A 13,608-nucleotide genomic window follows, 5' to 3' on the forward strand; every position below is an offset into this window, starting at 1 on the left:
AGTCCCCCCGCCCCCCCCAGTCATTAATGAATACAGCTTCCCAATGGCTTTTGGGAGGGCACAGAAATACGATTATCCCCACTTTGCAGATGTGGAGCTGAAACATGCACTGAGTGAGTGACTGGCCCAAGATCACACAATATGTCCGTGGAAGAGCCAGGAGCTGAACGCAGCTCCCTTAAGTCCCTGTCTGGAGCCTTAACCACAAGACCACAATACATTGGGGCTGAAGCCTGTGGGAGTTTCTTTGTGCCAGCCTAAGCAATCCTAGGGTTGGCCAGACTGGTGCAATAGTGGGTGTTGAGCAGTTACTTATTTTGTGGAATGCTGAAATGGGTTAAGGGGAGCTCCTGCAAGTGAACTCCCCACTGCCTGTCATTTAGCTGCAGATTCTGACATCCTGACTCCTTTGTGCAGGTTCTGAGGCCCTCAGTTGCCCCATGTGGAGCAGCCAGTGGGGGAAGACAGGGGTCTGGGGGTTAGGGTGCTCATTGGGAGCTCCCAGAAAAATTAGTTGGTGGGAGGTTTGAGGGATTGTAAGGAGCTCTGCCAGGCCACTGGCCCCGATCGTCCTAAGAGGGAGAGGTTCTGCTAGCCCCAGGGACCCTTGCCTCCTCCCCAACCCAGCTTTCCAAATGACAGCTCTGCAAGCCAACTACAAAGCTATCAGTTCTCATCACTCTGGAGACTTAGGGCCTGATCCAATGCCCACTGAAGTGAAGGGGAAGCTTCTCACTTACTTTAATGGGCTTTGGATTGGGTCCTTATGCTCCTTTCTCCTATTAATCATAATGGCAGCCCACTATGCAAACAGAGTGTGAGAAGCTTATAACGGGAAATAATCTGGTCCCGGCCAAGCAAAAACTCAAACAACCCATTATAGAAGCACAGAGGTCTCTCTCTCAAGTGAAAGGGTCGGGTAAGGGCTGTATTTAATGAAAAATGGTTACATAATCTAAAGCGATTACTTGAGCGCAAACATCCCTTGCACAGGTTTCACCAAGAAATCCTAGAGATTCCGGAGAGCTAGAGATCTTACCCTGCTGCTTCGCTCTCCTTCAGCCTTTCTTTATTGCTGAACCCACGCTGAATTTATATTGAAAAATTACCTCCCAGTTCAGGTTGCTGTTCATTGGGTACTTACATAAGGAATGTGTCTGAGTTATAACTAGAAATCAGTGAACACAGCAAAACAGTTTCCATGAAAATCTACTCACAAGGACTTTGCTGTGGTGCAGATCCTTGATACTATTGTATGAAATCAGAGGGATAGTGGAGGGAGGAGTCCTACATATCCATCAGCAATATTGCAGGCTCAGCGAGTGACACTAAGTGCTTCAAAGGCTGCTGGCCCCGACGGAAGAACTCAAGTCTTTGGCTAATGACATTGTAATTTGATTTCCCGCAAAGGCCTAATTGGTGGCATGCACTCTGCTGGAGTAACTCTCAAGAATTTGAAACACTGGTGTGATGATCTCAGGCAGCCCTGGTTTGATCTCTATCTGTGTGCAAAAATGTGTTGCTAGCACACATGAATTGTAAGAAAAGCTGTTTTATTCGGGGGGCTGTATCTCAGGAACCCCTTGTTTAAAAGACCCCCACATTTAAATCACTGATCTAACTGTGTGTCCTATGAGGCACACCCACTTTCCAGGCAATCTGAGTATGGAGTTTAGAACACTTTGAACAGTCAAGCTTTAAACAAAAAGTTGGTCTTAACCTTAACTATAGCAGAGATAGTGCTCTGCTATAATGGGGCAAATACTGAACGGGCTGCAATTAATAGAGTTTTTAAAAATGTGACTGATTCTTGAATGCATTCCAGGAAAACACAAGCTGTTCGTGGGTATTCCGTGGACACAAAAAGAGACTAATTTGTTAGCTGAATTCTTCATTGCAGATTTTTTTGGTTCAGCCCTGAGCATTACCCATCCTTTGTACAAAGGTTAAAACGTTACATTAATACTGAGGAGAAGCTGGGGGCAGGGGGAGAGACAGGCATGTGTAGCAACCTTTCACAAAGGATGAAGGGGTGATTAGAGTGTTGAGAGGACTTGGTTAGAAAGCACTCCTTGAAACACATGGGCCAATGCACTTTGGGATGGCTTCCTACAATGAGACCAGGGAAGTGAGAGGCTATGCAGGTAAGATAGACCAGAGGTTCTCAACCTCTTTCTTTTTGAGCCCCCCCCCAGACACCCCTCCCCCAACATGCTATAAAAACTCCATGGCCCACCTGTGCCACAACAACTATTTTTCTGCATATAAAAACCAGGGCCGGTGTTAGGGGGTAGCAAGCAGGGCAGTTGCTTGGGGCACCATGCAGATAAGTTGCTCAGGCTTTAGCTTCAGCCCCGGGTGGAAGAGCTTGGAGCCCCAGGCTTCAGCCCCAGGCAGGAGGGCTTTGGCGTTCTGCCCTGGGCCCCAGCAAGACTAATGCTAGCCCTGCTTGGAGGCCGCCCTAAAACCTGCTCGCGCCCCCTCAGCGGGTCCTGGGCCCCTGGTTGAGAACCACTGAGATAGACATAGCTAGAAAGGACCTTCACAGCACTGGGACCATGTTAGAGCACAGATACATCCCACTAGTTTTTGTTCAGCCCTGTCCCCAAGCAGCCTTGAGACATCGTTAGGAACAGTGGTCCTTAGATATACTAGGTCAACGCAAACCATGAATGGAGCCAGCTGTTTTACAAGCTGTTTATAAACTCTATAAAACTCTGTAAAGTAATGTCCCCTGGTAGAAAGGCTGGGGAGGGGTTTGGTCTTGTCTCTTCTCCATTGCCTACCAAGAACAAAGAATGCTGAAAGTAACAGAGGGGAAAGGCAGGGGTGAGTCCAGATTCAGACAGGGGTCCAGTCTGTACGAAGAGGTAACTGGAATGCTAAGCTACAAAAATTCTGCATGCTGCCTAACTCAACATTTAGGGTGAGAAATTACATTTTGTAACCTGTTTCTTTAGTGAATCAAGCTTAGTTTGTGAGTTTTGTTTTATTTGCTTAGTAATCTGCTTTGTTCTGTTCGCTATCCCTTATAATCACTTAAAATCGGCATTTCTCTCTTCCCATTGAGGGAGAGGGCGAATTTTTATGAGCTTGCGCTGTGCTGATTTTTCTATACAGCACAAGACAATATACCTTGGGGTCTGCATTCCAAGGGAGGTGGCACCTAAGTACTGGGGCAAGTCCCTTAAGCCGAGTCTTCCCAGAACTGATCTCAGTGTCCGTGTCTTTCTGCAGCTGGGTGTGGCTCTGCCTCTGTGTGTGCTAGAGGAGGTTTAAGAGCCTCGCTCAGCAAGACAGGGTAAAGGGGGCCAGGTTGGTGGAACAGGTGGGCTCACTGGTATCCCAGTACATCAGGTGGCACCTTAAAGGGGGGCAACCTGTCACACTCCCCAACCTTTTTCTACCTCTTTCTTCGAGGCCCCCCTTTTCTCTCAAGCCTTCTTGATTGGTGACAGTCTGGGAGGGAATGCTTAAGACCCAAGAATTCAAGCATCAGACCTGCCAGAGGTCTTTTCCATTCAGTGACGGGCACTCCAACTGCCTCAACTGCCTTGGAGAGGTTCAAGCCCCATCCAAGTGTAAGATCTACTCTGGCTTCAAGAGCAAATCTCCAAAACCTTGAGAGAGATCTTGGAAGACTGTTGGAAACTGCTTCTCATGGAACGCTCCCTTAGACCTGTGTGGTCAGAATCCCCTGCCTTTACATTGATCCACTATGACCTGGGAGCAGAGAGTCCTTGTGTCCCACTGCAGGTACCGCAGAGGCTCCCACTGGACATGGTACAGAGGTGCTGGCACTGCCAAAAAAGACTTAAATGAAGCTGTGTGCTGAGAAACCATGTACTGACAAGCTGGGTACCAAGAAACCCAGTGTTAAGAAGCCCTGAGCTATGGGAGCGATTGGTACTGAGATTGGACTCTTCCAGAAAGAAGGACTTGAAAAATTAAGGAGTTTTTGAAGAAGTTATTTTACCTGGTACTGTCCACCAGCACCCAGGTCACCCCAGAACAACTGGGGCCATCTCCGGTGTCACCTCGGTACCACTAGACATACTTCATCTAGAGGAACACACCCTGGGCTCACTGGTACCTTCCACGTTCCTCACTCGTGATAACTTTCATGTTGGGAGAACCTGAATCCATCCTGCCAAGGTATGCCAGGAGGACTTTCCCACTAGCACCAGTCTCCAACTCTGACTTGGCATATTCCATGGTACTGCTGAAGCCTCAAGTAAAGATCTGCCCATTGGTACTGTCAGAGAAAAACAGAGTTCTCTCTCTCAGGTTGGATGCAGCAAGTCACAATGGCTGGATCCACCTCGACCTTGCTACTGATGTGAGCTCCAGTACTCCTTCAGCTCCGCTACTATAGACAGGAGAGGACACCTTCTCTGATTCAGAGTTCTCTATTCAGGGCTCCTCCCTTTGTGGTCTTTCCTGAGGAAGAGATCCCAGTAGCCAACAGACTGCTTGACCCAACAGCTCTGGCAAGATCACTCATGTCCAGAGCCTTTCCCTTATGCCCTTCTTTAGTTGGTTTTCTAGAACCCTTGGGCTCCTTATGGGGACAAAGTCTGGAGGACACCCTTGTGCAAGAGGCCCCAACAGGAGTGTCAGCCACTCATACCTCAAGAACCTCCTCACCCCACTCAAGAGGAGCCATCAGAGGAGCAAGAGGTGAGAGTTGAGGAGGAGACAACACCATCCTCTTTCTCCCCAATTGAGGCAAGTGTGCCCCCCTCTGCCATCCTACGTGGATGAGTGATGAAACTCATAGTAAAGGCTTTACAGATTCCTGTGGAGGAAATCCAGGAACAACAGCACTCCTTGGAGGAAATCTTGCACATCTCCACCCACGGCAAGGTAGATTTACCTATTAATAAGGCCCTTTTTTTGACAGCCCACACAGTGTAGCAGATTATGGCCACCATACCACCGACCTGCAAGAGGGCCAATAAAAAGTGCTATGTCCTGGCCTAGGTCTCAGAGTACTTGCTTCCTCATCCCACTCCTAGAACCACCAATGGAAGGAGTAGGCAACATCGCTTTCAGGTCAGCACCACCTGACAAGAAGCTTAAGTCTTTGGACCCTCTAAAGCACAAAAGATACCCATCAGCCTTTCTTGAATTCTGAGTCACCAACTAAAAGCCCTGATGGTGAATTATGAACTTTACCAACTATAGTAATTTTCTCACTTTATTGAGTTTTTGGCTCAGGACAAGAGACAGCAGCATCTAGCTCTTATTACGGAGGGTCAGCCAATTGCCAAAACCTCCCTGAAGCCTCCCTTGATGTGGAAGATACAGCTTTTGTTCTATGGCCATGGTCATACTCATACACTTGGCCTCCAGCTACAGTCCTCTGGCATGCCCAGGGGCATGTAAAATACTGTGGAGGACTTCCCCTGTGAAGGGCTTAAACACTTTTGTGACACCACAGACAGCATTGTTCACTTGCTCAAGGACTCCGGAGAAATGTTGCGCTGTCTTGGTATCGTCCCTCCTTTTACAAAGAGAAAATACAGCAGGACTCAGACAGTGCAATGCTCCCAGCCAATGTACTATCGAGCACCCCAAAGAACCATTAAACCACCCAGAAACAGATTTAGGCTACACAAGACAGGCCCATCCTCCACTGCCAGCTCCCAGACAGCTATTCCATCCCAACAACCATTTTGACACCTTGGTTGAGGCTCATGAACCCTCCTCACTGGGTCTTCAGCTGCAACATCCACCTTTTCAAACACCCTTTGGAGAATGTCTTGCGCATTTGCTCCCTTTTTGGGGAGTGTATCACCTCAGACAAATGGGTACTGGAAGTAATCTTGATGGGTTACTCCATCCAATTCAACTCCATCTCTCAATCCCTTCCCCTTCCCAATTCAAGGACCCTTCTCACAAGGGTCTCCAGAAGCAGGAGCCCACAATTCCTCCTGCAAATGTGGTGATCGAAGCTGTTCCTTCAGACTTTATCAAAAAGAGCTTCTGTTGCAAGTGCTTCCTGTTTCCACAGAAAAAAGAAGGGTGGAGACTGATTCCAGGTCTTCGATCTCTAAATACTTGTATTCGTATGCAAAAGTTCAGGGTGATCACCTAAAAACAATCATACCATCTTTTGGTCCCACTGACTGGTTTGCCACCCTGGAGTTCCAGGAGACCAGCTTTCATGTAGCCGTACACCCAATGCACTGGCACTTCCTCCAGGTTCATAATTGGCACCAATCATTGCCTGTACTATGTCCTACCTTTCAGCCTATCAGTTGCCCCAACAGTCTTTATAAAGGTCCTCTCCTTTGTTGCAGTCCACCTTTTTTGGCTGGGAATAGTGGTTTTTTTTTTCCTGTATGGGTGACTGGCTCCTCAGATGCTGCTTTTCCTCGAAGTCCAGTCCACCACCAAAAAAGCCCTAGCTCTATTTCACTCTGTAGACCTTTGCCTCAACATACAGAAATGGACCCTGACACCTGTGCAGTGCGTAGGCTTTATCAGGGCCATCCTAGACTCTGTGACAGCCAAAGAGTACCTAGCTGCGGACAGGTTTGCCACAATATCCGTCCTGATCTCCACATTACAGGAGAGGCCACAAACTAGGGTGAGGGCTTATCTTCAGCTGCAGGGACATGTGGTAGCCTGTACTTTCACAACCCCCAATGCAAGACTACACTCCTGGTTTCTTCTAGCCTGACTCAAGATGGCCTACAGTCCCAACAACCACAAGCTGTCCAAGGAGTTGTCGGTCCCTCAGGTGTTTGACTCTGTCATGTGCTGGGGTGCAGTCCTGACCAGTGAAGGGTTATGTCACTGCTTGCCGTGTAACCAGGGCCCGTCCTTAGGATTTATGGTGCCCAAAGTGGGATTATTAAACTGGTGCCCCTGTGCCTGACTTGCTCTTAGCAACACAAACATAAGCTTACAGTATTGGAAAACTTGCCACATGCACTTTATTAAAAACAGTTTAACTTAATTAAGCACACTGTAATGCTGGTGGACTAGCACTAAAGAAGTAGCGCTATAGACAAAATTCTGATTTATTGACAGAATGATGAAAATAATGTAATATAATATAATATAGCCGTGAGTCCGTGACCTTGAGCTAGTGTGAAGACACCTCACAAGGCGCTCCGGCCTGACTGAGACACGGTAGAGTTGGAAACCCACGTCATTTTTACAAAGCCATTTTTTAGTTTTAAATGTATAGTTGGCATCAGTCTTAATGTTAGTTACAACTCTATACCTTATACTGTAAATAGATTAATGGCATTATCCAGTTTAATAAGCTGGGTTTCCAAGCAGTGGGAAAATATAACCCTAGTTTTACTCCTAGGTAAAGCACAAAGTGACCAGAATGAAGTCAGCACAGAATCATCTCATTTAGATTAAGGCAGCACAGAAATGTTACAGAAGTCCTATTGTGCCTTATTTTTCTTTGGAAAGACGTGAGCAATAGCAGCACAGTTTGGGCACTGCCAGAAAGACAGGATAAATCACTGCCTCTAAAGTTCCATCAAAAACTGACATTTTCACAGCTCTAGCATGATCTGCTGCACAGATTCTTCACAAGGAAGTGTCCCTGACCTTTTAAACTCATATTAACCATGGATTTACTTTATGAAAGTTGGACAAAACATTGTGAAAACGTAAGACATTGGCTGCCCAACCTCTGGGCTGGCAAAAGCTATCCTGACTCACTGGGAAAAAAAGCAAGAGAATCTTAGTACAACATATGGTCACTCTATACACTAGTAAGGAGATGAGCATATTACAGTTGTTGGAGGGCTCTATTCAGCAGTAACAAAGCTACAGGAAAGCCAGTCAACATTTTGTGTTTCTCTGATGAAAACTGGCCCACTCCCTGCCCCAAACCAAACCTGTCACAAATAATTGTCAACAACTTAATTTTCTGGTTTTGGCTAAGAGATTGATTTTTTTAAAAAATATATTGAAATTGGATTCAGGATTATTAGCAAGTATTTTTGGCAAACAAAGTTGTTAAATGACAATCTAAATAGCAACACAATCCTGCTTTCATGCTTGGCTCACCTCCCAGCCTGCTGGTCCCACAGCTGCAGTAGAGGAGGAGATAGATGGAAAACTGCAGGACCCCCAAAATCCACCTCTTGGGGTGCAGAGTGGCAACAGCAGCAACAAGCCCTCAAGTCCAATCACACGCCAATGGGCACCACTGCCAGCACCACGGACCATGGTGAAGTTAGCACAGCATCTGAGCTCAGGGATGGGCACCCACCGAGCCACAGCAGCTCATCCTGCCCTGTGCAGTTCCCCTTGGATGAGATGGATCGCTGCCAGCCCAGGAGAGAGACGCACTCCCCAGCTAGGGTGACCAGATGTCCCGATTTTATAGGGCCAGTCACGATATTTGGGGCTTTGTCTTATAGAGGCATCAATTACCCCCCACCTAGGGTGACCAGACAGCAAGTATGAAAAATCAGGATAGGGGGTGGAGGGTTAAGAGCCTGTATAAGAAAAAAAAAAATTGGGACAGTTCCTATAAAAGTGGGACATCTGGTCACCCTACCCCAACCCGTTGTCCTGATTTTTCACACATCTGGTCACCCTTTCCCCAGCCCAGGCAGCTGTGTATGACATTCCAACCCTGTCTAGCTGCCAAGGAAGTGAGTTAGTTTCACTTTCATTCCTCAGCACGCAACGCCCCCCCACCCCTTCCCCTAGCACCTCACCCAACCCAGCCCTGCCGGAGGGGAGGAGAGAGAGAGGGGTGCTCCGTGGTGGGGAGAGGGGGAAAGAGGTGGTGCTCCGTGGGTGGGAGAAGAATGGACGTTATGGGGGGGCAACAAAGGATACTGCCAGAGCCACCCAGTCTGCCTCACCTCACATCGGGGAAGAGAGTCACAATCATAGATGAGTTCCTTCCCCCACCCCTTCCCAGAGATCCCAGCAGCCAATCCCCTCCCTCAGACTGTGCTGCAGGCATTCAGCTCTCTCTAGGACCCAGCGCAGCTCTTACATGCTCCACTGCTTCCCGTCTGTCCGGCAGAGTGTGTGGTGCCCCAGGCAGAGCGATACCCTACGTGACTGCCTATTCTTCGTATGGCTAAGGATGGCCTGCATGTAACCCTGAGTGCCTTAAATGCTCTGCTACTGTGGCTCACAGCCTGGACACTGATAACCAGCAGACAAACATGCACTGGGTGTTTGTGTGCTAAGCAATCTGTCTCAGCAACTCTGATTCCAGCAGCCTGTTTGTTACATCTGCATCTACACTCTGGTTACACCTGGTAAAATGACCCCAACATTCCCCAGTCCTGAATTTTCCCAAAACTGTGAGCTCTGCAATGTCTAGCCCTTTCCTGGGCCATTCAGAGGAATAATAATGTTAGTTTGTTTGTTTATTTTTTCCTCTAAAGAGACAAAATTCACAGTTTATCACTTTAACTGGAGTTAGCTATCACTTCAATTCAAACACAGCACAGGGTTGGTTCAGATTAAAAGTAAATCAAGTTTATTAACAAAAGAAGATAGGACTTTAAATGAGCTTAAGTATAAAGGATAGAGTTAGAAACTGTTACAAGCAAATAAAAGTGAAAATACTTTCTAGTGGCTCAGACTTAACACAAGCGACAGCCTTTGTTCAAGGTAGTTTCCTTACCAATCTTCCTTCCAGCAAAGTGGCTGACCATTCCTCTGGTCAGGATCTCCCACAAAGTCCAAAGTGTTTGGGTCCTTTGTTTTCTTAGGGGAAAGTTAAATTGGGGTCCTTTTCCCCCCTCTTCATAGTTGAGTGAATCTTTTAAATGGATTCTTCTGAAGGTTACCCCCCCCCAAGTAAAGTTCATTCAAGCTGTAAGGAAAGTGGCACAGAATCTCCTGGTGAAGGAAGTTTCGTGCTGGTTTCTTCTGCTGCTGGTGTTTGCAGAAAACAGATCAATTTGCATTTTAGCAATCTCCTCCCCCTGCCAGGCTGCTAAGTGCTTATCTCCTCCCCTCATTGCCTTGATGGTCCTGTTTACCCTCTATGTAAATTGCATTCCCATTGTCTCTTAAGAACCTTGGAAATACCTTCAAGGTGGCAGAACCATATTCCTTTGTCTAGGATGGGATAACTTTAGCCCTGCCTGGCAGACACACTTTCAAAACACAATTCCCAATGTTTGTCATTTTGGATTTGTCCTCTGTACATACACCATTTAATAATATTAATGATCAGTATATTATTAGCTTTCTATTGATATCTCAAGATAGTTAAGTCCCAGGCAGACTGCAAAGAGCTACAAAAGGAGCTCTCAAAACTGGGTGACTGGGTAACAAAATGGCAGATGAAACTCAATGTTGATAAATGCAAAGTAGGGCACATTGGAAAACATAATCTCAACTATACGTATAAAATGATGGGGTCTAAATTAGCTGTTACCACTCAAGAAAGAGATTTTGGGGTCATTGTGGATAGTTCTCTGAAAACATCCACTCAATGTGCAGCGGCAGCCAAAAAAGAACATAAGAACATAAGAAAGGCCGTACCGGGTCAGACCAAAGGTCCATCTAGCCCAGTATCCTGTCTACCGACAGTGGCCAATGCCAGGTGCCCCAGAGGGAGTGAACCTAACAGGCAATGATCAAGTGATCTCTCTCCTGCCATCCATCTCCACCCTCTGACAGACAGAGGCTAGGGACACCATTCCTTACCCATCCTGGCTAATAGCCATTAATGGACTTAACCACCATGAATTTATCCAGTTCTCTTTTAAACTCTGTTATAGTCCTAGGGTATGTCTACACTACAAAATTAGTTCGAATTTATAGAAGCCGGTTCTATTGAAATCGGTTGTATACAGCCAATTGTGTGTGTCCACACAATAAAATGCTCTAGGTGCTCTAGTCGGCGGACCGCGTCCACAGTACGAGGCTAGCGTCGACTTCCGGAGCATTGCACTATGGGTAGCTATCTCACAGCTATCCCACAGTTCCCGCAGTCTCTGCCGCCCCTTGGAATTCTGGGTTGAGATCCCAATGCCCGGATGATGCAAAACAGTGTCGCGGGCGGTTCTGGGTACATGTCGTCAGGCCCCTCCCTCCCCCGTCACAGCAACGGCAGACAATAGATTCGCGCCTTTTTACCTGGGTTACCTGGGTTACCTGTGCAGACAACATGGAGCCCGCTCAGCTCAGCTGAGCTCACCGTCACCATATGTCCTCTGGGTGCCGGCAGACGTGGGACTGCATTGCTACACAGCAGCAGCTGCTAACTGCCTTTTGGCGGTAGACGGTGCAGTAGACTGGTAGCCTTCATCGGCGATCTGGGTGCTGGCAGCCGTGGGGCTTGCCTTTTGGCAGTAAATGGTGTATTACGACTGTTAGCCGTCCTATTACAAGTCGGGTCATCGTACGTTAGCAGAGTCTTCCCCGAGCAGCCGATTGTGCAATAGGCCTGAAGACCATCGTCATACACCGCCCCGTATTTGCTGCCAAGCACCCAGAAAGATGCCGAGGGCTATCAGTCACGCTGCACCGTCGTCTTAAGATGTAAAAAATAGATTTGCTCTGTATTCATTTGCTTCCCCCTCCCTCCGTCAAATCAACGGCCTGCTAAACCCAGGGTTTTCAGTTTAATCTTTGGGGGGGACCATTCTGTGACAGTTGTTTGTGTCTCTCCCTGATGCACAGCCAATCTGTCAATCATGGCCACCTGGGCAGACATGCTACTGTTTTGATGATGATGGTTACCAGTCGTAATATACTATTTTCTGCCAATTGCCCAGTATTGTCTGCTAAGCACCCAGAAGAGGCCGAGGGCGATGCTGGGTGCTGGCGGACGTGGGGCTGGCAGACGTGGGGCTGCATTGCTACACAGCAGCAGCCCCTTGCCTTTTTGCAGATGATGGTATATTATGATTGGTACCCATCGTCATCATACTGGAGAGGCTATCACTCATGCTGCACCGTCGGCTGCCACCTTAAGATGTAAAAAATAGATTTGTTCTGTGTTCATTTGCTTCCCCTTCCTCCGTGAAATCAACGGCCTGCTAAGCCCAGGGTTTCCAGTTTAATCTTTGGGGGGACCATTCTGTGTGACAGTTGTTTGTGTTTCTCCCTGTTCCTGTACCTGTACGCCATGTCGTCACTCGGCCCTCCCTCCCTCCCTCCCGCCCTCCCTCCTTCTCCTGGTCCATCAGATACTACTTTCGCGCCTTTTTTCAGACCAGGCGCCATAGCTAGCACTGGGATCATGGAGCCCGCTCAGATCACCGCGGCAATTATGAGCACTATGAACACCACGCGCATTGTCCTGGAGTATATGCAGAGCCAGGACATGCCAAGGCGAAACCCGGACCAGGCGAGGAGGCGATTGCAGCGCGGCGACGAGAGTGATGAGGAAATTGACATGGACATAGACCTCTCACAAGGCACAGGCCCCAGCAATGTGGAAATCATGGTGTCACTGGGGCAGGTTCATGCCATGGAACGCCGATTCTGGGCCCGGGAAACAAGCACAGACTGGTGGGATCGCATCGTGCTGCAGGTATGGGACGATTCCCAGTGGCTGTGAAACTTTCGCATGCGTAAGGGCACTTTCATGGAACTTTGTGACTTGCTTTCCCCTGCCCTGAAACACCAGGATACCAAGATGAGAGCAGCCCTCACAGTTGAGAAGCAAGTGGCGATAGCCCTGTGGAAGCTTGCAATGCCAGACAGCTACCGGTCAGTCGGGAATCAATTTGGAGTGGGCAAATCTACGGTGGGGGCTGCTGTGATCCAATTTGCCAGGGCAATGAAAGACCTGGTGATAGCAAGGGTAGTGACTCTGGGAAACGTGCAGTCAATAGTGGATGGTTTTGCTGAAATGGGATTCCCAAACTGTGGCGGGGCCATAGACGGAACCCATATCCCTATCTTGTCACCGGAGCACCAAGCCACCGACTACGTAAACCGCAAGGGGTACTTTTCAATGCTGCTGCAAGCCCTGGTGGATCACAAGGGATGTTTCACCAACATCAACGTGGGATGGCCGGGAAAGGTACATGATGCTCGCGTCTTCAGGAACTCTGCTCTGTTTCAAAAGCTGGAGGAAGGGACTTTCTTCCCGGACCAGAAAGTGACCATTGGTGATGTTGAAATGCCTATTGTGATCCTTGGGGACCCAGCCTACCCCTTAATGCCATGGCTCATGAAGCCGTACAAAGGCAGCCTGGACAGGAGTCAGGACCTGTTCAACTACAGGCTGAGCAAGTGCCGAATGGTGGTGGAATGTGCATTTGGACATTTAAAAGCGCGCTGGCGCAGCTTACTGACTCGCTCAGACCTCAGCAAAAAGAATATCCCCATTGTTATTGCTGCTTGCTGTGCGCTCCACAATATCTGTGAGAGTAAGGGGGAGACATTTATGGCGGGGTGGGAGGTTGAGGCAACTCGCCTGGCCGCTGATTACGCGCAGCCAGACACCAGGGCGGTTAGAGGAGCACAGCAGGGCGCGGTGCGCATCAGAGAACCTTTGAAAACGAGTTTTGTGACTGGCCAGGCTACTGTGTGAAACTTCTGTTTGTTTCTCCTTGATGAACCCTCCAACCCCCCCCGCGACCCGGTTCACTCTACTTCCCTGTAAACCAACCACCCCACCCCACCCTCCCCTCC

Source organism: Trachemys scripta, chromosome 1 (genome assembly GCF_013100865.1).
Source record: "Trachemys scripta elegans isolate TJP31775 chromosome 1, CAS_Tse_1.0, whole genome shotgun sequence".
Lineage (NCBI taxonomy): Eukaryota > Metazoa > Chordata > Testudines > Emydidae > Trachemys > Trachemys scripta.